Source organism: Anomaloglossus baeobatrachus, chromosome 1 (genome assembly GCF_048569485.1).
Source record: "Anomaloglossus baeobatrachus isolate aAnoBae1 chromosome 1, aAnoBae1.hap1, whole genome shotgun sequence".
NCBI classification, from domain to species: Eukaryota; Metazoa; Chordata; class Amphibia; order Anura; family Aromobatidae; genus Anomaloglossus; species Anomaloglossus baeobatrachus.
The window spans coordinates 158,937,580-158,964,735 of record NC_134353.1 but is presented as its reverse complement, the minus strand read 5'-3'; the positions used below and the strand labels follow the sequence as shown (position 1 = coordinate 158,964,735).

The window sequence follows — 27,156 nt, the reverse complement described above, 5'->3', positions numbered from 1 at the left end:
CGCTCGTAGCTGTTACGCGCAACGACGTCGCTAACGACGCCGGGTGTGCGTCACGAAATCCGTGACCCCAATGACATATCGTTAAATATGTCGTTGCATGTAAAGCCCCCTTTAGCCTGTTCATTCAAGCTTGGCAACCCCGAGCACTTTCCCCAAAAGTTGGTACTGTTCGTTTTTGTTCATTTTCTGCCCCTTAATGCTGGCCGCGTTTCTAAAAATTCTTCTTTAATAGCATTTTCTGCTTTTGGATCAGATTGTGGTGCTGTCTGATGTGGGCATGTGTAAAATCAGTGGAAGAGGTGGCTAATCTGAACAAAGAGAAGACAGAGGTGCACGGTGCCATTTCTTTTTCTTAACTTTATTTATGGATGCTGCTGCAGTGAATCACGGTGCAGCAAACATCCACAAGATTCAAGCCGAAGGGCTTCTGTGACTGGCTGCTTAAGTCACATGTCCATGTGCATATAAATCGTAGACATGTTGCATCGGCACCATTTTGTGAATGTTGAATGTTAGGGAAGATGCTGCTGCCAGGGCTGCTAGACAGTGAACTTAGTTAGGGGTTTAATGCTAGGTACAGTAGCTGAGATAGATAGGAGATTGGTATTAATAGGTATTGTTAGTGGTGCCTGCTGAAAATTTGCTATTGAACATGCTAAAAAGGTATTATTGGCACTTTACCATGTCTTCTCCAAATTACGCAGTGAACTTCATTTGTGGGTACTGGTACTTTTTATTGCCTTCACAATATTGCCAACTCAGGCAGCAAAAAAATAATTTATCTTTTGTGTCATGTGGGTGACAGTTGCAAGCTTAGGGTTGTGAAAAACTGTTTGAAAGGGGAAGGGTACATTAACCAAAAGTAGTAAATCATGATGAAGTTGTCGTGGAAGGGGGAAATGACGAGATGTTGGAGGTGTACGTGTGGGAAGTTCTGTTAGTCAAAGGTCTAGTGAGCAAACGCCGGCTCATCCTATCCTCATAGAAATGAGAACAACTTCCGTTACTGGACAGCCTACTGCACTAGATTTCATTGGCAACTGCACATCACTTCAGCTTTGAAATGAGGCTGTTAAACAGGTGTTAGTGTGGATGGCAAGCACTGCATCAAGTGGCCTCTCCTCCTCTTCCTCCACCTCAACATGATGCACAGTTCGTTTCCCAAAGGTGCCACCCTAATTACACTTGTTTGTGCCCGCGTTACAAATCTCCAACTGGCAAACTGATTGTGGGGAATGAGTCTGCAGAACTGTTCACACATTCTCATGGGCATCAGAGGTCTGCTCCAAAGGTTCCCAGACTCTTGAGGAGGAAAGCATCTGCACCAATGCTCAAAATCTTTGTGAGCTGTATCCTGGTTTGGACGAAGTAGGGTCCCAGCAGGATCCCGACCATCGCATCGTCAACTGACTTCAACCCCCGGGGTGGAGGTGATGATGATGAGACTCGGATACCTGAGATGCACATATACTGTGTTGTGATGTCAGGTCAGGAAGAGGAGGAGGGGAACAACATACAGCATGACAACAAAGTTATAGATCCCACTTGGTGTGAACCAAGAGGCACACAGCTGAGTATCTCAGCAGATGAAGAAGAGGAGGAGGAGGAAGCTGAGGATGTTACGCTGGCAATTCCCGCACAAACACATGGGGATGCAACCATGAATTGAGAAGCACTGGATCCTCATCCACAACTCTGTCTGTGGCCAGCAGTGGTTGCGGGTCTGAAGTTTGCAGGAAAACCCGCCTAGCCTGGGCCTTTTTTGAGACCGCAAAAGATGACCCAACTTATGTTATCTGCCAATGTTGTAAACAATGACATAGTAGAGGCAAAAATTCAAATTATATGATTACTACATGCATGAACAGGCACATTCACAACCAACATGCAATACTGTGGGAATCTTACTGAGCCAAAATGCGGACTAATGGGCCTACCTAACCACCGGCCACCAAACCAACATTGTCTGCTGCTTCTTCCTCTGTCACTGGCGAAACTATTCTAACACAGGTCTCTGACCGCAGAGCCTCCTCTTGTGTATCCAGTACAGTGGGGTAGCAGGTACACAAGAGATGTATCCAGCTCTTTTAATGGCCTATGGGGACGAGGGAAATTGATGCTACTGTACTGCTGTCTGCCTGAAAGGATTTTGAATGTCAAGACTCCAAAATGAGTCTCAAAGTTATGTCTTGTGGGTAGTGCAAAGCTTCTGGGAGGAACAGGCCTACTCCTGCCACTCAGGCATGTCTTCATTTTTTAAATTAAAATGCCATCCACAGCCTGTGTGTTGCATGGACCATACCTCCCAGGTCTTTTAATGCCCTATGGGGAGGGGGGTAATTGATGTTACTTTTCTCCTGTCTGCCTGAAAGGTTTTTAAATGTCACGTCTACAAGATAGGTGCCAAAGTTGTGTCTTGTGGGTAGTGACAGTCTTCTGGGAGCAAGAGGCCTATATCGGTCACTGTAGCATGTCTTCCTTTTTCAAATGCGAATGCCGGCCCACAGCCTGTGTGTTGCATGGACCGTATTTCCCTACTCTTTTAAAGCCCTATGGGGAGGATGTCAAGCAAAATCCTGTGTGAAAGTCAACGCAATTAGGCAGTGCTTAAATTAATATGCATCAGAGAACACAGTGACACACCTGCAGAGTCATGGTACACTACCCAGTCCTAGTTTGATAAATGGCTGTCTCCACTGAACCTGGAGCTAGAGAAGGTCATGTGCGATTACGGTGCAAACCTAGTTGCGGCACTACAGCTGGGCGACAGTATGTCTGAGCGACATCACATATGCACTACATGGATCAACCTGGTTGTAAAGGAATTTTTAGGACAGTATTATGTCCTGGATGCACTGCTACAGAAGGCACGGTTGCTGTGAGCTCACTTTTAAAATTAAAATGTCGGCCACAGCCAGTGTGTTGCATGAACTGTATTTCCCAGCTCTTTTAATGCTCTATAGGGAGGGAAGAAATTCATACTATGGTACTGCTGTCTGATTAAAAGGATTTGGAATGTTGAGACTCCAAAGGGGTATCATAGTTGTGTCTTGTGGGTAGTGCCAGGCTTCTCGGAGGAACAGGTCTACACCTGCCACTCAGGCATGTCTTCATTTTTAAAATTAAAATGCTGGGCTACAGCTGGTGTGTTCCATAGACCATATATCTCAGCTCTTTTAAGGCCCTATGGGGAGGGGAGAAATTGATGTTACTGTACTGCTCTCTGCCTGAAAGGTTTTTAAATCTCAACACTCTTCTCTTTTGACTGCAGTTTAAGTTGTCTGTCTTTTATTTTGCTGTGTATGGTGAAGGTTGAAATGCTGGTTCAAGACTTGTTCCAGGGCCTTTCCCACTCAGCTATGTTGCTTAGTTTGCCTATTAGTAATGTGTGCCAATTGTTGCCACTTTTCCTCTTCCCTGACCTTAATTTGTGGAACTGTGGAGACTCCAAGTAGGGCCTCCAAGTTGTCTTTTGTCTGTAGTGCCAGGTGTAAGGGAGCACCAGCCTTACACCTGTCACTCATGTATCTCTTTATTTTTAAAATGAAAATGCCAGGCCATATCCTGTGTGTAAGTCAATGCAATCAGGCAGTGCTTAAATTAAAATGCATTGGAGAACGCAATCACACAGCTGCAGAGTTGTGGACCACTATCCAGGCCCAGTTTGATCAATAGCTGTCTCCCCTGAACCTGGAGCCAGGTAAGGCTGTAGTGCCTGTAGTGCCAGGGAAGGCCATGAGCAATAACGGTACAAACCTGGTGGAGACACTATGCTTGGGTGACATTGTAATGATGTATGTAGTTTTCTCCATCCCATATTTTTGTATAAGATGCCATGTGATGTATTTTACCTTCTCACTGTATTTGCTGTAATACTATGTCTTGGGATGTAAGTGACCATACCTTCCCCCCAGCCTGTATCATATTGCACTCAGGCTTCAGCAGTAGCTATTGTCATTATTTGGTGGGGGTTGCATATATATATTGTTCTTCTCAGCATGGGACTTCTCCAATCTACAACTTGGTAAACAGAACAGAGCCAGCAGTCTAAAGTCCATTCATGCATCAAATGGCCAGGGGGAGGTGTGCCCACCTAAGGGGCTGATCCCAGGAGAGAAGAACATGTTAGAGCAGTTAGTTGGAGCTCGGCTGGAGAAGGACTAGGATCCATAGCTGAGGCTGGATCCTGGGGTCTGTGTGTGTGGACTGTTACAGACTGGAGATCCGCGGCCACGTGGGATTGTGTTTTGTTGTTCACCTGTTGGACTCAAGGAACTCATATAAGGACCATTGCCCTAATTCCCCTGGCATCGGAATACCAGGCGGTGCCCCTGGATCTTTTGTTCTCACTGTTGTGGACTCCTTGCAGATTTAAAGGATTTATATTTATGTTTGCTGCTTTTTCTTTGTGGTTCCAATAAAGCCCTTTGGATTGTTCCTTGGCCTGGCGTCCCTCACTGCTCTGTTGCATACCCCGTCACAGACAGTACATGTGCATTGCATGGCTCACGTGCTCAACATGGTTGTACAGAAATTTTTAGGGCACTATTCCTGCCTGGAAGTTATGGTTACTGTGTGTTCACATTTTAAAATTGAAATGCAGGGCCACATCCTGTTTTGCATGGACCATACCTTCCTGCTGTGCAAAAAACACCATGGAGAAAGGGGGGTGCAATTGATACCACTGTCCTGCTGTCTGCTTGAAATGTTTTTAACTCTCTAGACTTCAAGATGGGTCTCCTACTGTCTCTCATGCACCTCTATATTTCTTCTGTCAATAGCCTAGGAAGCTAATGGCTATGCCAAAACAGTGGTGTTGCACTGTACAATGTATTTTTTGCTGTTTTGGAAGCTTTTTAACCCCCTAAAGGTGTTTACTGTGCCTTACATTTGGCCTACCATTGAATCCAATGGGGTTTAGAAAGGTTCAATAAAAATTCGAAGTTCGGTTTGATAGGTTTGGCAAATGTACCCCTTCTTCAGTTCGGTGATCTGAACAGCAAGAGGTTTGCTCATCTCTATCCACAATCTTTTCTGAAGTCTCCTACCTGAACTTCGAGGGAGTTAACCCATATGCTGTACAGACGTTCCTGTATACAATTCCCACAACTTAGTTGGGGCATTCAATATACACTTGCTGCCTTAGACTCTCTCTCATCATCTCATCTTTTGGTGCCATTTTTCTGATGTATTCCTGGATACTCCTTGTTTGTTCTATAATGGTGGCTTGAATGCCTATCAAGCCCTGACCACCCTCTTTCTGTTTTTCTGTTGGTATACAATCTTTGGGTGTTAGAGTAGGGGTGGAAACCTCCATGCATTGTAAGCAGCTTTTGGGTCTTCACATTTGCAGCTTCCATCTTTTCTTTTGGCCAGCACACTATGCCAGCAGGGTATCTGATAACTGGCATTTATTGATGGTGCGGATCTTAAAGCCGCTTTACACGCTGCAATATCGTTACTAATATCGCTAGCGTGCGTTCCCGCCCCCATCGGTTGCGCGTCACGGGCAAATCGCTGCCCGTGGCGCACAACATCGCTCAGACCCGTCCCACTACTTACCTGCCTAGCAACGTCGCTGTGACCGGCAAACCGACTCCTTTCTAAGGGGGTGGTTCATTCGGCGTCACAGCGACGTCACTAAGTGGCCGCCCAATAGAAGCGGAGGGTGTGGAGATGAGCGGGACGTAACATCCCGCCCACCTCCTTCCTTCCTCATTGGCGGTGGAGGCAGGTAAGGAGATGTTTGTCGCTCCTGCAGTATCACACATAGCGATGTGTGATGCTGCAGGAACGAGGAACAGCATCGCTACGTACGAGACAACGATTTTTGGTGTTTGGACGGCCTCTCCAAAACCAACGATTTTTGTTTCTTTTGCGATCATTTAACCCCATAGCGACGGCCTAACGTCTCAAGACGTCGGAAAAACAGGGTACTTATTCTGTTCCGACGTCTTGAGACGTCAGGCCGGAAAAACCCTGTAGCGCCCCCCAGTGACGAAAAATCTCGGGGGTTTCAGCTACCGGGGGTAGCTGAGACCCCCCAGATTATGAATCGGGGTGTTTTTTATGCACCCCGTTAATGCGATCGCCGGTATACACCGTATACCGGCGACAACATAAAAAAAAAAAAATGGCTGGTAAAATCTATTTATTTCTCATCTGACGTGATCAAACATGTCAGATGAGAAATAAATGTGAGCCCTTAGTGCCCCCAAAGCCCCCGGTACCGGAGAAATCCATCCAACCCCCCCCCCCCCGGAAAATCCAAGATGGCGCCGACGCGCGCTGAAAACTCCCGCCGCCGCCGCCTCTGCATTCATTTCCCTCCGATCTGAAATGATCAAACATTTCAGATCGGAGGGAAATGTCCCCCTCCTGACCTCTCCTCCGGTACACCGGAGCTCTTTGGTCCCTGGAGCCCCCTCCAGTTCTTCAGAGCCCCCCTCCGGAGCGTGCAAGATGGCGCCGACGCGCGCTGAAAACTGCCGCCGCCGGCTCTGCATTCATTTCCCTCCGATCTGAAATGATCAAACATTTCAGATCGGAGGGAAATGTCCTTCCCCTGACCCCTCCTCCGGTCCACCGGAGTCCTCTGGTCACCGGAGCCCCCTCCGGGTCTCCAGAGCCACCCCCCCTCCCCCGCATTCATTCTGCTCTTTCTGCCGCATGTGACACGTCACATGCGGCAGAAAGGTGTCCCCAGGTCCCCCCAGGTCCCACTAGGTCACCCCCCATCAACCCCCCCCAGCCCCCGGTCATACGTTACCTGTCTGGTGATCCGTCCCGCGATCACGCCGCCTCCTTCTTGAATGCTGACGGCGCATGCGCAGACAGCGGCTGTCAGCTGGATTCCTCCCCCGGTCCACAGTGGAGCAGCCTGTGCATCAGCGACGTCAGTCTTGCAGGGACGCTGACGTCGCTGATGCACAGGCTGCTCCACTGTGGACCGGGGGAGAGTGAGTGCAGTAATCAGCAGTCTCTCCATGTGAGGAGTGTGGTCCTCACATGGAGAGACTGCTGTTCCAGAAAATGGGGGGTACGTTCTGTGAGCGTGCCCCTCATATTCTGGAATGAGGTTACTGCAGGTCACTCTGCCCTAAGTTGGACCGGGGCAGTGTGAGTGCAGTATTCTCAGATTACTGCACCCACACTGCTCATGGAGAGCTTGCTCTTCCAGAAAATGGGGGATACGTTCCCTGAACGTGCCCCCCATATTCTAGAAGATCCAGAGTCGGCGTGGGACCTCACGGATTACAGCGGATTACAGCGACCGTAATTTCTTTATTTTCAATAAATTGGGGAAAGAGGAATGTTTCGGGGAGTTTTTTTTTCAAATAAATTTTTTTTTTGTCTTTTTTTTTTTGTCTATTACTTGACTGGGTTAGTGATGTCGGGTATCTGTTTAGATGCCGTGACATCACTAACCCCAGGGCTTGATGCCAGGTGACATTACAGCTGGTATCAACCCCATATATTACCCCGTCTGCCACCGCACCAGGGCGCGGGATGAGCTGGGGCGAAGCGCCAGGATTGGCGCATCTAATGGATGCGCCACTTCTGGGGCGGCTGCGGCCTGCTATTTTTAGGCTGGGAAGAGTCCAATAACCATGGCTCTTCCCACCCTGAGAATACCAGACCCCAGCTGTCCGCTTCACCTTGGCTGGTGATCTAATTTGGGGGGGACCCCACGTTTTTTTTTTTTAAAAAAAACGCCTGGGGAGCCCTCCAAATTGATCACCAGCCAAGGTGAAGCTGTCAGCTGTGGTTTGCAGGCTACAGCTGTCTGCTTTACCCTAGCTGGCTATCAAAAATGGGGGGGACCCCACGTCGTTTATTTTAATTATTATTTTTTTGGGGGTCTAAATACAAGGCTAGGCACCCTTTAGTGCCACATGAAAAGCACTAAAGGGCGCCAGCTTAGAATATGCAGGGGGTGGGACGTTATATATGTTTGACATGTATCCATTCATCCATTGTAGCATTTTAGGCTGTGCGCCCACAATCGGGATTTGCAGCGTTTTGGGCGCAGAGTGTTTTCCCTGTGTCCATAACGCTGCATTGTGCAGTAGAAGCACAGTGGAAGGATTTTTAGAAATCCCATGCCCAATGTGCTTGCCCAATGTGCTTCTTTTCTCCGCCACATAAACTGACCTGTGACGCAGCTTCCCGAGCCTCAGCATGTCAATTTATGCTGCGGAGATGAGTGTTCTCTGCAGGTAGCATAGAGCTCCACAGCGGCCTGAACCCAAATCGTGGGCATGGGCAGCTGCGTTCTCCCGTGGACAACACTCACATCTCTGCAGGAGGCTGACACTGTGTACTAGACGCCGTGTCACTGGCTCATGGCCACATAGCCTAAAAGTGAGACATTGGTTGCTACAGCAACATTTTTGTGAAGTACCTGTGGATTCAAAATGCTTATTATACTCCTGAATAAAATCCAGTTTCCAAAATGGGGTCACTTGTGGGGGTTTCTAATGTATAGGTACCCAAGGGGCCCTGCAAATGTGACATGGTGCCCGCAATTTATTTCAACTTTTCCAGAATTCAAATGGTGCTGCTTCCATTCCAAGCCCTCCCATTTATCCAAACAGAGGTTTTTGGCCACATGTGGGGTATCCCTGTGCTCATAAGACATTGGATAACAACCTGTTGGGTCCACGGTTTGTTGTTGTCTCTTGAAAAAGTGAGAAATTTGATGCTGAAGCAACATTTTTGTGAAAAAAATGAAAATTTTCAATATGGCAACCTAAGCTTATCAAATTCTGTGAAGTATTCGTGGATTCATACTGCTCACTATACACCTAGATAAAAGCCTTGAGGTGTCTTGTTTCCAGAATGGAGTCACTTGTGGGGGATCGCCACTGTTTAGGCACCTCAGGGGCTCTCCAAATGCAACCTGGCGTCCGCTATTGATTCCAGCCAATTTTGCAGTCAAATGGCACTCCTTCCCTTCCGAGCCCTGCCATGCGCCCAAACAGTTGATTTCCACCACATATAAGGTATCGCCAAACTCAGGAGAAATTGCACAATAAATGTTATGCTGAATTTTTTCCTTTTACTCTTGTAAAAAAAAAAGCTACCTGGTTGAAATAACAATTTTGTGGTAAAATTTTTTTTTTTTTTCATGGCTCAACGTTATAAAATTCTGTGAAGCACCTGGGGGTTCAGGGTACTCACCAAACATCTAGATAAATTCCTTGAGGGGCCTAGTTTCCAAAATGGGGTCACTTGTGTGGGGTTTCTGCTGTTTAGGTACCTTAGGGGTCCTCCAAATGTCACATGGTGCCCGCAATCTTTTTCAGCCAAATTTCCTTTCCAAAATTCAAATATTGCTCCTTTCGTTCCAAGCCCTCCCATTTGTCCAAACAAAGGTTTCAGACCACATGTGAGGTATCACCGCGCTCATAAAAAAGTGGTTAACAAACCTTGAGGTCAAATTTTTGGAATTACCTCTTGAAAAAGTGAGAAAATTGATGCTAAAGCAACATTTTTGAGAAAATTATTAAAATTTTCAATATGACAACGTAACGTTAACAAAATCTGTGAAGTACCTGTGGATCTAAAATGCTCACTATACCCCTAGATAGAAGCCTTGAGGGGTCTAGTTTCCAAAATGGTGTCACTTGTGAGGGGTTTCTTCTGTTTAGGTACCTTAGCGGACCTGTAAATGCAACATGGTGCCCGCAATCTATTTCAGCCAAATTTGCTTTCCAAAATTCAAATTTTGCTCCTTCTGTTCCGAGCCCTCCCATTTGTCCAAACAGAGGTTTCTGACCACATGTGGGGTATCGGCGCGCTCATAAGAAAGTGGGGAACAAGTTTTGGGGTCCATTTTGTTGTGTTAGGTCTTCTAAAAGTGAATAAATTTGGGTTAGAGCAACATTTTTAGGTAAAATTTAATTTTTGCTTTTTTTCATTCCACATTGCTTTTGTTCATGTGAAGCACCTGAAGGGTTAATAAACTTCTTGAATGTGGTTTTGAGTACTTTGGGGGGTGCAGTTTTTATAATGGTGTCACTTTTGGGTATTTTCTGTCATCTAGGCCTATTGAAGTCACTTCAAATGTGATGTGGTCCCTAAAAAAATGGTTTTGTAAATTTTGATGTAAAAATGAGAAATCGCTGATAAACTTTGAACCCCTCTAACTTCCTAACAAAAAAAAATTTTGTTTCCAAAATTGTGCTGATGTAAAGTAGACATGTGGGAAATGTTATTTATTAACTATTTTGTGTCACAGAAATCTCTGGTTTAACGGTATAAAAATTCAAAAGTTGAAAATTGCTAAATTTTCAAAATTTTTGCCAATATTCAATTTTTTTCTTCAATAAACGCAAAAAATATTGTCCTAAATTTGGTACTAACATGAAGTCCAATATGTGACGAAAAAACAATCTCAGAATCACCGGGATCCGTTGAAGCGTTCCAGAGTTATAACCTCATGAAGTGACACTGGTCAGAATTGCAAAATTTGGTCTGGTCATTAAGGTGAAAATTAGCTCCGTCACTAAGGGGTTAAAGTTGCTCGTACGTGTTACACGATGAGATGCCGCTAACGACACCGGATATGTGTCACAAACACCGTGACCCCGACGATAAATTGTTAGCGATATCGCAGCGTGTAAAGCCCCCTTTATTCTCCCAAATGATACAGCTCTTCAGGATTTACACTACCCTTTGAAGGTATCTGAATGTTTCTGCTTTTCTTGAATCTTCGGCATCCCACAGGGATATGGTAACTATGATGAAGTACTTGTAGCAGGTCAGTATATCTTCTATGTGCCCTGCTGGTTGTTCCACTCCATCAGTCTTAACTACCTTGCCTCTCTTTAATACCAACCGGCTGCAGTTCTCCAGGGTATTAGAGTGTACCCACATTTAAAGCCATGAGTACATACCCTCAGACTCTGTTTACACTAACTGCCCACCTGCACTAAGCGATCACTTGTTTGCTGATTGTTAGTCATGCATATCATGCTGTTATAGATCATTCAGTGTGCTCATGTTGCCATTATTCTTGGTAGCACAGGTCTTCAATGATGGTCGTTTGGGCAAACCGAAAGATTATTTCACCTGTTAAAGAAGCTTTTTTTATTTCCTTTTGGTTGAACAGCAGCCTGTTTTGACAGCATGTGACTCACCCCAGGGCCTTGGGATACTCGGTCTTGGGCTTTGAATCCCTGGGAAGTATCACGGGTGGCCAGTAGCCGATTCTGTGATCCTGGGGGCCGCTTAAAAGGAAGGAAGAAAATAAAAATAAAAATGTTTTTCGTGATGTATGCAGCTATATGGGGAAAGCCGCCGCTGCAAACTCTCTCACTACTGGGGCTGGTAATATTGAACAGCTTGGATGTTATGGCCCTCCGCAAGTAGAGCTAGGCCCCATGGGAGGATGATGGTGGTGGTAGTATGATGAAAGTTAATGATGCAAAGGTGCAGGAAGGATTCAGACAACACAGGGGCTGCGGTTTAACTTGTTCTTTACTGACTGGTTCCGTGAAGCTGCAACCCGGCTGGTGCTGGTCTCTACCAATCTGGGCCTCAGGTGATTTAGTATTCCCTTGATCCCAGTGCCGGTGTGGTGATCTGTGGAGCTTTACTTCCTTGCACCCGTCAACAGTTGGTGGGTCACCGTGGCTTGGAGCGTTCTGGGGTCCCCTCCTGTCGTCACAGTGCTGGCCCATATGGCAGGCAGCTTGAACCTCTCTTGGGTTGGTCCTCTGTCCCTGTTCCCCTTGCTGCTGTGACCCGGTCACTAACGTTGGTGAGGAACCTTGATGATTCCCTCACCGGGAAGATTTATCAGGTGAGCTTGAAGCATCTTCCTGAACTAGGGCTCTGCACCCCACCGGTGCTTGGTCCCGTGAGTACTCACACCGTACTCTCCCTGGCGACCGTACTCCTTTTGCCCAACAAGTCACTTTACACTTGTTCTCTGAACGTTGACTTCTGACTGACTTAGGATGGACCGTCCGACTCACTTCTGACTCATTGTCTGTCAAGATGTCGGTCTACTGTCAACTGCCTGACTAACCCCTCCTCCCAGGTGTATGACTAGCGGATTGGAAAAATCCCGACCAATAGGTAGCTATCCATTAGACCTGTCTCTAGCCTGTTACCCAGTTAGGGAAAAGAGCAGATTTATGTGTGTTTGAATGGTATTTACCGGTACTGGTCTTCCAGGAACCCGTGGTTAGCACTGCATCTGTTACTGGATGCAATACCCTGTGGCACCTGACGCCTTAGGGGCGCCACACATGAGTATCACAATATGAATGTTTCTAGGAATGCTTATGATAATGGTGCAGTATAAATGCCCTTCTAAAGGGAATCTGTCAGCAGGTTTTTGCTACTTCATCAGACAGCAACAACATGTAGGCAAAGAGGTTCTGAATCCATTGGTGTATCACAAAAATTATTGGTTGCAGCCGTTCTCACATAATCAAAGAATCAAGTTTTAAGCAGATAGCTGAACTGAGAACGCTGTCCCGCCTTCACCAGGCTCTCAATAGAGATTGCACATTGACACTTAAGCCTAGGTCACACGTAGCGACGCAGCAGCGATCACGACGACGATCTGACCTTACCAGGATCGCTGCTGCATCGTTACATGGTCGCTGGTGAGCTGTCAAACAGACAGATCTCACCAGAGACCAGTGACCAGCCCCCAGCTAGCAGCGACGCGTGGAAGCGATGCTGCGCTTGGTAACTAAGGTAAATATCGGGTAACCAAGCAAAGTGCTTTGCTTGGTTACCCCATATTTACCATGGTTACTAGCGCACATCGCTTAGCGCTGGCTCCCTGCACTCGTAGCCAGAGTACACATCGGATTAATAAGCAAACCGCTTTGCTTATAGTTACCCGATGTGTACCTTGGCTACGTGTGCAGGGAGAAGGCAGCCGGCTTGAAGAAGCTGGAGACGCTAGTAACCAAGGTAAATATCGGGTAACCAAGCCTTTGCTTGGTTACCCGATATTTACCTTGGTTATTAGCGTCCGCAGAAGCCGGCTCCCTGCACATTCAGTTCATTGCTCTCTCGCTGTCACACACAGCGATGTGTGCTTCACAGCGGGAGAGCAACGACCAAAAAATGGTCCAGGACATTCAGCAACAACCGGCGACCTCACAGCAGGGGTCAGGTTGTTGCTGGATGTCACACACAGCGACATCGCTAGCAAGGTCGCTGCTACGTCACAGAAAATGGTGAATTATCAGCGACGTCATCGTCGCTGTCGTTGTGTGTGACATAACCATTAGGTGTCATCACAACAGGGGGGGTGTTGGACTGCTGTGCATGTGAGTTGCTAGTCCTGCAATATTAATCGCAGGGCTATAAAACCATTTGTTTAAATAAACAATAGCACACACAGTGATAAAAGAGGCATAGTTTCTTTTTTTTTTAACCCCTACATCATGCTGTCTTCAGCTGAAATAGCAAAAATCAAATTCACTTTAAGGAGTACCTATCACCAATCTGGAACTGCTTTTTTTATTTAATAAAAGTGTGGGCAGCCCCGGGTTGATGATTTTTCTTAATATCATATAGTTACAAAAACTGCACATAAGTATCCCTTATGAACCCCAAATGGGCTCCACTTTCTTGCAGCTGCTCTTGCAGTGAAGGGGCAAGATTCTGCAATTGGCCGAGCACTGCCACTAAAGGGTACTTTATACGCTGTGGTATCAGTACCAATATCGCTAGCGAGCTTACCCGCCCCAGTCGGTTGTGCGTCACAGGCAAATCACTGCCCGTGGCGCACAACATCGCTAACACCCGTCACACGGACTTACCTTCCCTGCGACGTCGCTCTGGCCGGCGATCCACCTCCTTTCTAAGGGGGCGCTTCGTGCGGCGTCACAGCGATGTCACACGACAGCTGTCCAATAGCAGAGGAGGGGCAGAGATGAGCGGCCGGAACATGCCACCACCTCCTTCCTTCCTCATTGGCGGTGGACGGAGGTAAGGAGATGTTCGGCGCTCCTGCGGTGTCACACGTAGCGATGTGTAATGCCGCAGGAACGAGGAACAACATTGCTACTTACCAGATAACGATTTTTGGTAAATGAATGACCTCTCATATACCAACGATTTTTGTCTCTTTTGCAATCGTTTAAGGTCGCTCCTGCCTGTCACACGCTGCGATGTCGCTAATGACGCCGGATGTGCGTCACAAACACAGTGACCCTGACGATATATTGTTAGCGATGTCGCAGCGTGTAAATGGCCCTATAGTCTAGTACGTTATTACCGATCAGCAACAGGTCTAATGGTGTTTCTGGTCCTGTCCATAATGAAAATAAGAATTGTTTGGCTGTATCTTGTCTCCCTCTTCCTATTAAATAGTGAACATGCATCTTATGTGTATGGGAAGCTTCGGAGTGGTTCCATTATTTTTAGTAACTATTATTAAATTGCATTTCCAGTATTGTACATGGCTAATCTACTGCAGTCGCAAAAGTAATCATGTTAAGGTTGCACGGCTTTTATTAAAATACATAAAAGACAAATTATTTTGCTAATATTAATTGTGCATTTCTTATTAAATTATGTTATTGTTACATTTATTGTCTAGTGTATGAGTAGATTGAAGGCTACACTACAATTCACGGTCAAATGAAAGTATTAAACATAATTGTTATTAAAGCTCTCTTTATTAAATTGTATAAAGTCCCTTTAAATTTTGATTTACCTTTTGCCAGGTTTTTTTTTTTTGCAGTTTATCTGAGATTTGTCAACGAGCTTAGACTATTACTGTAGTTTCCATGGGTTTTCAACATATTGCAGCCTCCCCTGGAGAGAAAATGTCTATTTCCTCTTTGGTACAGTAGAGAGCAGGCTTACAGTACAAACCCACAGCTAATTGCCTGCCGCTACTGCGAGCTGGTGTTTCCTTCAATTTTTACATCTGATTCTTTGAAAAATTACCAAGATCCTTTCATAGCTGTCACACCTTTCTTATTCGCCGAGCTGCCTTTCGAAATGGAATAAAACTGTCTTTTTGCCCCCAAGATGGTGCAATAATACACTTTATATATATATTTTTATTGGAATTTTCATGCCTATTATTTACAGGAGTCACATACGGCTCAGACCACAATATTGCTGGCAAGAAAGCCCAGCTAATGAAGCTGTAAGTTCATTAGTGTTTGCAATCAGCAGCAAGCAGACACCCTCATCAGGGCAGGAGGCTGCAAAGAGCCATTCATCAGCATGAAGTGTTATTCATGGATGACCCCTAAATCATTGCACTAGTAGTAGATGCACTGATTGGACACAGCATGGGAGCCTTGGTACTTTGCATTAGCAGACTCAGACAGGGGGAGTGAGGAAGGGATAGGCAAACCATGGGGAAATCCTGCAAACAGCAGCACAAATAAAATCAGACTGGCTTCTCTTGCGCCATATATATGCAGACATATTTCCTCCCTCTTTGATAAGGACGTATAAAAGTAGCATTCCCGCTGAGCAGCCGGGGAAGGATATAAATATGCAGGCTGGTGGATGCAGTGTTTAGAGGATGCTGGGCTCCCCCCTTGCTCTGTACCGGGGAGGAGCATGGTAGGCTGCTGGGTAGAGGCAGAGGCAGCAGCTGCTTCACGTGTATGCCTGGCAGTGGCTGCTGGAGCTGCTCCCAGCCTGGACAACTACTCTCAGCTTCTTCCATCACCTAGGGGATAGAGGGGTGTGTGTGCTCCCATGCTGGAGGAAAATACTCCCATGCAGGACCAAAAAACAAGAATGGACTAGCTGCTGGCGCAAGAGGATAGGTGGCTGCTGGAGCTGGGCACAAGTTGCACCCCTTCAATTTATTCCTTTTCATATTGATCTTCTATTCAGCATCCCAAAACCTTGCATGATGTGCGGATTCCCAATGAGAGAACTGTTAGGAGAAGAGAAGGTAAGTGACATATTTAGTTTTACAAGTGCACATTGTTTACATCTCAGTTACATTGTAGCACGCAGAGTTGGAATGACATTGTGCCTGCTCCTGGGATCAGACTGAGGGGATCATTCTATTGTACATCTGCTTCCAGCCACTTTCTCCATCCTTCTAAGTTCAGGAGCAGTCTGCATTCAGGGGGTGGATTGTAGGGACAGATGGAGCCATTGATCTTTCTGACATTTCCAAACCAGAGGGCAGGAATGATGCCAAATGAAAAAGAGTGATCTGTATGTTTGGGAATTATTACAAAAGAGTAGAAACCTGTAGCCTCTTGATGCTGGCTACTGCTTGGAGCAACTCTGGACAGGAAGGCACCTAACAACCTGCTGGACCAACTCAGTACACAATGCAGCACATGGTCCTAGCCCAGCTGCCAAGAGATACCCAACAATATTGTTCTCCAAGACACATCAGACAACAATACATCAAGAATCTAGCAAATATCTCTCACCTTTTATGTTGTATCTGTAAAAAATGTAAAATTAAGTTTAATCATTGATTCTCCAACATGCAATATTGCCTAATTTGCTACAATGTTTCCCCCAGTGAACAGCTTTTGCCATCATGACCACCAACTTAAGAAAAACCAAACATAAAAGCTATGATGTTATGAATTTACATTATATACAAATACTACCATGTTTTTTTCCATGTGGTCGGCACGCAATAGTTAACATAGCTGTTAGCTGGCATTCTTGTCAATAAGAGACTGCAAGGAGTGGATGTCAGCATGTGATCATCCCGACCTTAACCCTGCTGGGAAGAGATGTGTCAATATCACCACAGCTGCTGCTTTCTTGCCAGAAAGTTCATTTCGTTCTATGTAGGACAAAGGGGGATTTTATTTTGAGAGCAGCCCTGCCATCGCCGCTTGATTTCTGCTAATTGCAGTAAAACAGCTCTGATTTAGAGAGAACTAGTGTATTTTGTCAACACAGCACTAGTAGGATGATTGGTGGGGGAGAGGGAAGTCTTGCTTGTTTTTGTTCTGGAAGAAGGGAACAAATCAATCAGTTGGGAGCACATGCAGTGTTAATACAACCAGACTTAACCTGGCAGCATTCTTACAAATGGGATGTATGGAGCCATACCATTAGGCTGGTCACATGTGCATGACAGCGAGCAGCACGCCTCGTGTAGTATTATATGGAATATTGTACCACTTAGCATTTGATCTAGGGTAAGCCATACTCCAAAGACTCTTACATCTTCTGTACTTCCTAAAAGGTCCCAGATATACACCATAAAAGTGAAGCCCGAGATAAAAACTTCCATTAGCTTACCTATCTCCCTCAAAGGTCACACCAGGCCCTTTCACACATAATATATCTAAATCTGCTTCTTCCTGCTTTTCTTTTTCCTTCTTGCACTTGACCTTAAAACATTTCCTTGGCTTGCTTGCATCCAGCGTAGCATTAGTGCCCGTTGTAATCTCTGTATCATCTTTGTAAAGCTGAGTGTCTGCCCTGACTTGTGCATGGAGCATATGCTGGAGATTTGGAAGCAGTGAAAGAATTCAGTGGGTGGTCTTTTTCTTCTTCTTGGCATGGGAATATGGTTCTATCTGTACTTGGTGTGTTCTCTCGAAAGGCTCAACTCGTAGGAAAGTCTAGATAACTTTCTAAATTACTGGAGAGAATGTTCAATAATAGAGCTAAGCAACAGTGTCAAAATAGGGACAATTCACATAAGGGGTTCAGGCTAATAAAATGTTATCTTTGCATACAGGTAAAATATATCTTTCTACCGTGTTAGCCAGTAGAGATAAAAAAAAAATGTTTAAAAGAACTGAGAGTCCTCAGTGGTTGATACCTTTTAATGGCTAAGTGAAAAGATAGTAATATAGAGCAAGCTTTCCAGACTACTCAGGTCTCTTCTTCAGGCTCAATTTTTTTATCTTTACATATTTATTTATCCCATGATAAAGCAGAATTCAATGGCATCATCCACAGCGTCCTATATTTATTTTTATTATTATTTTTTGTGCTCTTTTAAATACTATATGTACCCTAATGGGCAGCTCAGAAGTTTTCAGCACATCTAGGTGATGTGTTGGTGTCTAAACTTTGCTAGCAGTCATCATTGCCTGTAAGACTCATTATACCAACTGGTTCTCCGTAAGGCAAACCAGGACCCCTGAGAGCTGCCCAGAGTTTGACTGTACAGAATGTAGTTTCTGCTTCTTCTTCTAATGATGGAAACTTCACAATCTGTCCAGTTCCTCTTCTTACCTCCTGAACAAACCACATCAGATCACAGACCACCACAGGGCCCTGATCATTTTTACTTCATGCCTCGGTTCATTATTACATCTTTTCCGTTAGACACTATAGAGGCTCCAGTCGCTCGACCCTTCATTTGGCAGGTGCCTGTTTCATGATCTGTTATAACAGAGTATTCTGTACTAGTATCCATGGCTGTATTGTATGTACACTTAGTTATAGTTTCTCTTGGTAGAGGAAGGTTGAACTAGATGGACCTAGGGCTTTTTTCAACCTATGCAACTATTGACATAATGAGAGGACTTTACACCTTGCCCCATACATTGTTCTTAGGCCAAATTTCATCGTGCAATTAAAAATGGAAAAAAATTATATCATTAACATTTTTCCAAAGGTCTCCTAAAATATAAATACATATACGACCGCATTATATTAAATAATCATTTGTACTCTAGCACCATGAAAGTAAAAAAAAATCTACATAAAAATGTGTATATATATATAATATATATATATATATATATATATATATATATATATATACGTATTACTTTTTTTAGCAATTCTGTTTTCTTGTCATGTTCTGCTTACATCAACGGGAGAATGAAACTTAGCCTAACATGTATAATCCATTTAGCCAGTTGAGGCTAGTACTTCTGTTAAGCCCCACTGAGCTACAGTAATTATATTTCATAGTAATAACTTAGGAGGTATCATACAGAGAACAAGAGTCAAGCTCACATTGTAAGTTATAATAACACATATTCATCTGAAAAGAGAAGGAAATGGTACAGCTCTGCAACCACACATTAGTCAGCCTTTTCTTATTTCCACTGTATACACAGCAATGGTCTCCGACCAAGTTTGAATTCTGTTATTACAAAATTATTAGACTATAACACCCCGCCGACTAAATTAATCATCAATTAATTATATTTTATGAATATTGTTGTTGTTATACTCATTGACTCTATGATGTGGCAAAGGATATGTTTTTATAATATCTTTGAATATTCACGATTATGCATTTTTACATTTAGTTTGTAGGGGGGGGTGAGGGGCAACGAGTTTGAGCCATCATTATCATTATTTTTTACTGCTTGTAAATCAATGCTTTCATAGACAAATAGGGAAAAAAATCATTATTTTGTGATTGCTCAAGTTATGTAAGTTACCTAGTTTTCTTGTTTTTGGCAACTTTCACAATAAGCGCCGGTGCCCTTTAAATCTACCCTATATAAAAAACATTATCACGGTTGTGAGAAAACATTGATTAATTGACGCCCCTGATAAAGTCTGATTTATTTCGTATTATTTTATAGCAGGCTTTATGAAGCTCTCTTTACAATTGAGATTAATGCATCGGAGCATATAAGTGGTTTGGAGGGCTGCATACATTTTCTGTGCCTCTGTAATCAATTTTAGATACAAGCATTCCACAATGGATCTGCCTGCATCCAAAACTGCCTTATTATAGAGAATTATCTCGCTTTGTGATTGATAGCAATATTTCTCCATCTTGAAAACACCATTTGTTTCCAAATAAGTGTTATGGCTTCTCAGCCTCGGTGTGGAAGCTCCAGACTCTAATTGCATTTATAGGAGGCCTTGATTTGTCACACATAGAAGGTATCCGGAGAACAGCAAAGCCTCATTTGTTTTTTTTTTTCCTTTTCCTGTGAAAGTGTGTAGATATATTATTGATGATCATCGTCTGAACCTTTTTAAAAGGGAAGCCAAACGTAGTCGTAAGTACTGCTAAGAAAGCTTTCCCTCTGACTGAGCTTCACTTACCATTCATTGCAAATCACCCAACATTTGGAGATATTCTAAGTCATTTGTAAAAAGTTGCACAAGCCATTTCTATGGACACTGATAGCCGAATGTTAATATAAGCATCTGGCGATTTCATTTTGTGATTGCGCTCCCTAATTAGTCAACACTCCATTACTAATGGACATGAAACCAATGATGAGTATTTATGCCGAAATCACTATATAATGATGAATCTAAAACCTTCCAGTGCTCACAATTGGATTTAGCCCCCAGCATAGTCACTATATGTGCATGATATCTTGGGTAGGATATTGGCTGGTTGAAGCACAACCTTAAAAATAGCATAAAACTATTGCAACACCACCTCCATATAATGTCCCTTTTTCTCCTACTCATGGAAATGTTTTCTTGTAAGGCGACTTATATTAAATATGAAGCGCTGTCAGAAAGCTGGTAACTTTAAGAATATTGAAAACCTCCCACCCCCCTAGCAATAGGCATTAATGTGCTGCTATTTTTCAATTCCGTAATGCATAGGCAATTTCACATTGTTAGGAAAGTCATTCATTTCTCCGATGTTAATTTCATCTTATTAGGCTGGAGCTCACTCCTGATGAAAATATATATATATATATATATATATATATATATATATATATATATACAGTATATATATCTATATATATGTATATATAGGTAAAATTGTTATATATAGGTGAATTTTATTAATATTACAGATATACACTTCTTCGCGCAGGACCTGAGTATTGCACACAGACTATGTATATATCATCCATGTCTTTTATTAAAAATCCCATCCACATACAATTCTGTCAATTTTGCAACTCTGAATCAATGGTACCTTGTGCGCCACTTTCCATAATTCTGTTGGGCTCATAGTAATAATGAAGAGCTGAAGTTCTCATCAACCTCTTTTTTATACCAATGTATATGAGTGGTTTATGCAAAGATGATGCAGAACGTTCATTACTCCGGATGACACATATAAAGCCACTTATAACACATTTTGAATAACCCTATTAGACATCCCTATTGCAAACATAGCTCTGCAAGATTTTTCCAGTAATATTGCCTTTGGTTTGATTCCATAGCATTCTTGGGGGGGCATTATCATTACCTAGAAAGACAGTTTTTTGACTATAGTTATAGTATATCTTGACCTATCGATCATGGCGCCTTTTTTTGCCATGACCGATACAAATTTGTGTCAAAACATCACAAATATAAGTTTTGAAGTGAATTCATCAGTAAACTGTGACGTGACCACTAAATCTGAATATATCCTTAGAGAAAAATACAATACTTTAATGCAAATGAATAAAGCCATTATTCATACTTGAGGGTCAATGGATGGCGTTGGCTTCAGTACAAAGTTTGGCTCTTTAGTTATTCTTGCTTTCTGTAATATAACAGAATAAATGTCAAAAAATGACTTGATAAATCACAGTCACTGCATTTCGTTAACATTAATCACATTGTTTTACTTTACTTCAGATGCAAACAGCCGCCATTACATCTTACCAAGAGTTTTCTAATAGAGATAGGCTCATCGTGTTCTGGAACAGAATGTCATCTCCCACTTGGGCTGCCCTTTATATAAGAACAATTAAATGCCATTTTGCTCTTTCATTTTTTATTTCAATAAGTCACTGTCCAACATGAAAAATAGTTTGCTTTTTAGAGTCTTTCTTCCAGAAAGTATTGATATTATTCCCCACCATTACCAAACACCATTGTAGTAATGGAGTCTTTGGCATTACAGCCTGTCTATGATAGGCGATGGATGTATGCTGACTTTAGAAAACCTATCCTATGTGTGTATACGTGTACATGGCTGTGTAGATTTGTAGATTTGTGAATGTCTAATAGAGAAGCCAGCCCATAGCCTTTCATTCCTGCTAGAAGGCGTCTGTTGTAGTAAGTGAATAGCTCAGAGACCCTTCTTTTGTTAATAACTGCTGAATGAGATCTAACACCACAAATCTAAAAAGTACCAACATTTCAATTAAAATACGACCAGCTAGTGCCAGCATGCTGCCCAGGCTTTCATTTGTGCTATTAAATTATGGCCATTTGATCTTCCACATTAATACATCATCATTATTGGTGTCTATATGGTTCTCTTTGTAAGTCCATGATAAGCTTTGGAAAAACTGACAGTCTTCTACGTTTGTGCTGTGGATATAATATAGTCAGATTTGTATTAATTTTGTATGTGTATTAATTATTACAATACATAGGGTCTTCTAAGCACTATTATACAGAATACATTCTAAAGTGTTGGATTTAATCTCTTTAAAGCCTTTTACAGAATATGAACCGATGAGTATAAGCCAATGTGTTACCTCGACCATTGGATATCTTACTACATTTATCTTTCTAGCTATCTATTTTCTTCTATCTATCTATCTATCTATCTATCTATCTATCTATCTATCTATCTATCCATCCATCCATCCAATTATCCATCTATCTATCTATCTATCTATCTATCCCTCTATCTATCTATCTATCTATCTATCCATCCATCCAATTATCTATCTATCCATCTATCTATCTATCTATCTATCCATCCAATTCTATCTATCTATCTATCTATTCATCAATCCAATTATCTATCCATTTCTTTATAGCATTGTTTATCTTTGATGGCTTGGGATTCTACCACAGAAATGTTGAATACTATATATTGATTACATTCAGTTCCATTGTGTTCATAAAGAAATGTATAATTCCCAAATATTGAATTTCATACTGCTAATCTGGAATTATGGAGACCCATAAGTAGGTGTCGTAGAGTAATTTTGTAGATTAGTGTTAATATATTATACACTCCCAGACCCACTCATATAGCCAAGTGGCATTGCTAACATTTCTATCCGTATTCTATTCAATGTGCCACATTATCACATTTGTCATTTAGCAAGCACCACATTAAATGTATTTTTTTCTCCCACTTCGAAGTTTTTATTCTCACCCTTTTCCAAAGCATAAAGCTCAATTCAAAGTTAAGTTTATATATCATTCAGAATAACCTATAGATTTCATCACATGGATAAAGTCATTTTAAATCTGTGACTTACTATGCATGACTTTTTCGGAAATAGTTATTTTTCTAATTTTAGTTCTTTAATTCATTTTGATCAACATATACTTTTATGTTTTTTTTTAGAATACTTTTAGGTCACTTTTTATGTATTCTTTAATAATTCAATATAAATATTATAAATTTAAATTTTATTTTTTTGAAAAACATCGATGGCTGTAGAGCAGACTAACTGGATTAATTTCTGAAAGCACTGAGGTGAAAAAAAAAAAAGAAAGAAATATGTGCAGTTTAGCTCTCAAATTTTTCTGCTCTGTGTTGCTGCCCTCTTTTTACCCAAGCTACCTTCCCAACTATGAAAGAGTTAAGTGGTGTTTTCCTTTCTCATATGCTTGGCAGCACATCACCTATGTGTTTTTCCCCTCCTGAACGTCTTGTTTCAGTACCCCCTGAGTATCTCTGTAGTGTGCCCGAACCATCCTTCTCATCTGCTTCCTTTATAACGACAACACAGCGATAGCAGAAGACAAGGCTGACAGGTGCTCCACGACTTTTCTGTGGTATGCCTATTTCTAACTTTTCTTGTGTCATTTTATTGATTATATAACTTATTTCGCTGCTGGTTTTATCATTTATCTTATCACATGCTTGCTTTGCACAATCAATGATATGTTTGCATAGTGTTACTCTATTAACAAAATTCTGAAAATGGCTTGGGAACGTCCGACTAAGTGCTAAGGGAAGAAATCTGCAACAGATTGGCTGGAAGTACAGGACTTATAAATAGATTGAAGACAGCTATATTGTATGATATTTGAATACATTGACTGTCTTATAATAATAATATACATGTATGTATAGTACTTTACATATCCACCTACACAACTGCCAATAGACTGCCTACGTATATGCTAAGTGCTATATATACTATATATAGTATAAGAATATATATATATATACTGCTCAAGAAAATAAGGGGAACACTTAAACAACTAAATGGTAATTTAGTGTTCCCTTTATTTTTTGAGTAATATATATATACACATATATATATATATATATATATATATATATATATATATATATATATATATATATATATATATATATATAATGTGTTTGTGTGTGTGTACATGGCACAGGAATGTAGACCTCAAAAAAGATCACCTCTTCACCTGTAAGTGTGTGCATGTTTAATATATATATATATATATATATATATATATGTATATACACATATACTCTCTCATCCGTATATCCGTATATGTATATATATATATATATATTTTTAGTATTATTTATACATATATATATATATATATATATATATAGATAGATAGAGATAGATAGATATATATATTTTAGTATTATTTATACATATATATATATATATATATATATATATATATATATAGATAGATATATATATATATAGATATATACATATATAAATATATATATATATATATATATATATATACATATACTCACTCAACCATATATCCGTATATGTGTATATATTTTTAGTATTATTTATACATATATATATATATAGATAGATAGATAGATAGATAGATAGATAGATAGATAGATAGATAGATAGATAGAGATATATTTTTTTTTTTATTATTATTTATACATATATATATATATATACACATGGCCCCATTTAATCATTTAATCCATGGCGCTTCACTTGTGAAAAGGGGTGCACATAATAAAAACTAGTACAATAGTCATGAGCAATACAGGGCACAGATTGGAACATGAGATGAGAGGACCCTGCCTGCGAGGGCTCACAGTCTACAGGGGATGGGTGAGGATACAGAAGGTGATTATATATATATCACCTTCTGTATCCTCACCCATCCCCTGTAGACTGTGAGCCCTCGCAGGCAGGGTCCTCTCATCTCATGTTCCAATCTGTGCCCTGTATTGCTCATGACTATTGTACTAGTTTTTATTATGTGCACCCCTTTTCACAAGTGAAGCGCCATGGATTAAATGATTAAATGGGGCCATGTGTATATATATATATATGTATAAATAATAATAAAAAAAATATATATCTCTATCTATCTATCTATCTATCTATCTATCTATATATATATATATATATATATATATATATATATATATATATATGTATAAATAATACTAAAAATATATACACATATACGGATATATGGTTGAGTGAGTATATGTATATATATATATATATATATGTATAAATAATACTAAAATATATATATCTATCTATCTCTATCTATCTATCTATATATATATATATATATATATATATGTATAAATAATACTAAAAATATATATATATATATATATACATATACGGATATACGGATGAGAGAGTATATGTGTATATACATATATATATATATATATATATATATATATTACAGTGTGTATATATATATATATATATCTATATATAGATATATATATATATATATATATATATATATATATATATATAAATATATACGTATGATGCATATCATATGTATATATGAGAAGGCAATCTTTTCTGTATGTGTAGGTGCATATGCAAAGTATACATAATGGATTAGAGGTCCTTGTTCTATCCTAAATATATGCCTATTAAATAAAAGCTGTGTAACTGCATATTCAGCAACTAGTGAAGCAGAACTGTGCAGCAGCAGGATTGGCCCCTCTTAGAGAGGGAAAGGAAATAGACACACATTGACTGTCTTTAAAGGGAACCTTGCACAGCACAGTGTGAACAAGACATTATTCTTGGAGGCGAGAAGCCCTGAATAGATGCGAATCTCATAAATCTGTCCAGTCTTTTGTGAATCTTACTGGCCCTGTTTTTAAGGAGGGTGAAAAAGTTAAAGAATTGGCAATTGCACGTCACTCTTAGGATGCAGGTTTTTCATTATAAATAACCCTGTTCATGGCTAATCCTGTAGTTTTATGTTATTCCGGTTAGATGTGTATTTCGATCCACTAGACTAGACAATAGAGGACGTTGATGATTTCGAACAATTTGCTTTATTGTTTTATTTGGATAATGTACATTTTTTAATGCAGACTTCTATAGTAGGCCTGTGATTGTTAGTTGGCGAAGCTTTGTCTTTTTGTGATGATTTTTTTGTTATAGAACTGTGGGTAAACCTATTAAGAATTAGTCTAATGACAAGTCCTGCTCGGCTGCCACCATCTGTATGATAAAAGGGAAGTTTGAGTTGTTTCAGGAGTTTTCATTGAGACAATTTATTCCATATTTCCCAGGAGACGGAGATATTCAGTCCTAAAATTGCATGCTACTCTCTTCATTTGAAATGTTTCAATAAAGCCAGGTCATGCAGCAGTAGGATTAGATAAATCTGAATTCCCTCTTAAAAACCCAGTGAAGCTTCCTTTTCCCAACCTACACTAAAAAAGAGGAGTGTTTAATTATCTCCACTTCAAACGTGTATTCTGCACAGCTGGATGTAAGAGTCTGTTCTAGATTTCAAAAGAACAGGCATTTATTGAACAGTTTGAGTCAACTGGCTATACTTTCTGCTGTTCCCTGTGTATAGGTATTCACAATAGAGATACTGCACCCCTCACTGGGCAGTCTCTTGTGCCGCACATTAGTGCTACTGCAGACAGAAGTAGGTTAAGTCAGACTATTATACACCTGATCTCATACTGAAACATGATTATCCTCTATACCCCTTCATCAACAAATTCATTAAAGATAATGCAAACAATTTACATAGCAGATGTAATATCATTATGTAGTTGATGGGTAGACTGGAAAACACACTGATCTTAAGTATTGAGTCAAAGGAATATTGCCATTCATTGATGGCGGCGGACAATTTTATAGCATAAATATTATAAAATCAAGCCACATTCATTTTATAATGGTAAAACAGATTAATTAGTAATTTATATATATTCTATCATTTTCTGCTTGGTCACTATGACCAAGTATAAAGTGTCAGTATAGGATTAGATTATATAGATTGGATTGATGTCATAATTGACCATTTCAATGGTTGCTCTTGACATCCATGACTTATTAGTGTGGTTACACGGCTGTCCTTTTAACACATGCCAAGTAAGGCACACATCAATAATTCCTTATTTTGTCCTCGTTTTGCCTTCTGTGC

The 27,156-nt window shown here is 41.2% G+C and overlaps 1 protein-coding gene across 16 annotated transcripts in view; it reads left to right on the top strand.

The window, feature by feature from the left end:
- TENM3 (teneurin transmembrane protein 3) overlaps positions 1-27,156 on the top strand; it is a 1,857,795-nt gene that overhangs the window by 108,974 nt on the left and 1,721,665 nt on the right. Inside the window, exon 1 of one of the 16 annotated variants that reach the window (XM_075347160.1) lies at positions 15,518-15,904. The exons of 14 other annotated variants lie outside the window; for them this stretch is intronic. The gene's annotated coding sequence lies outside the window, so the exon portion shown is untranslated. Of the gene's footprint in view, positions 1-15,517; positions 15,905-23,553; positions 23,575-27,156 lie in introns of those variants that run through there. One more of the 16 variants, XM_075347161.1, reaches the window with a different exon arrangement.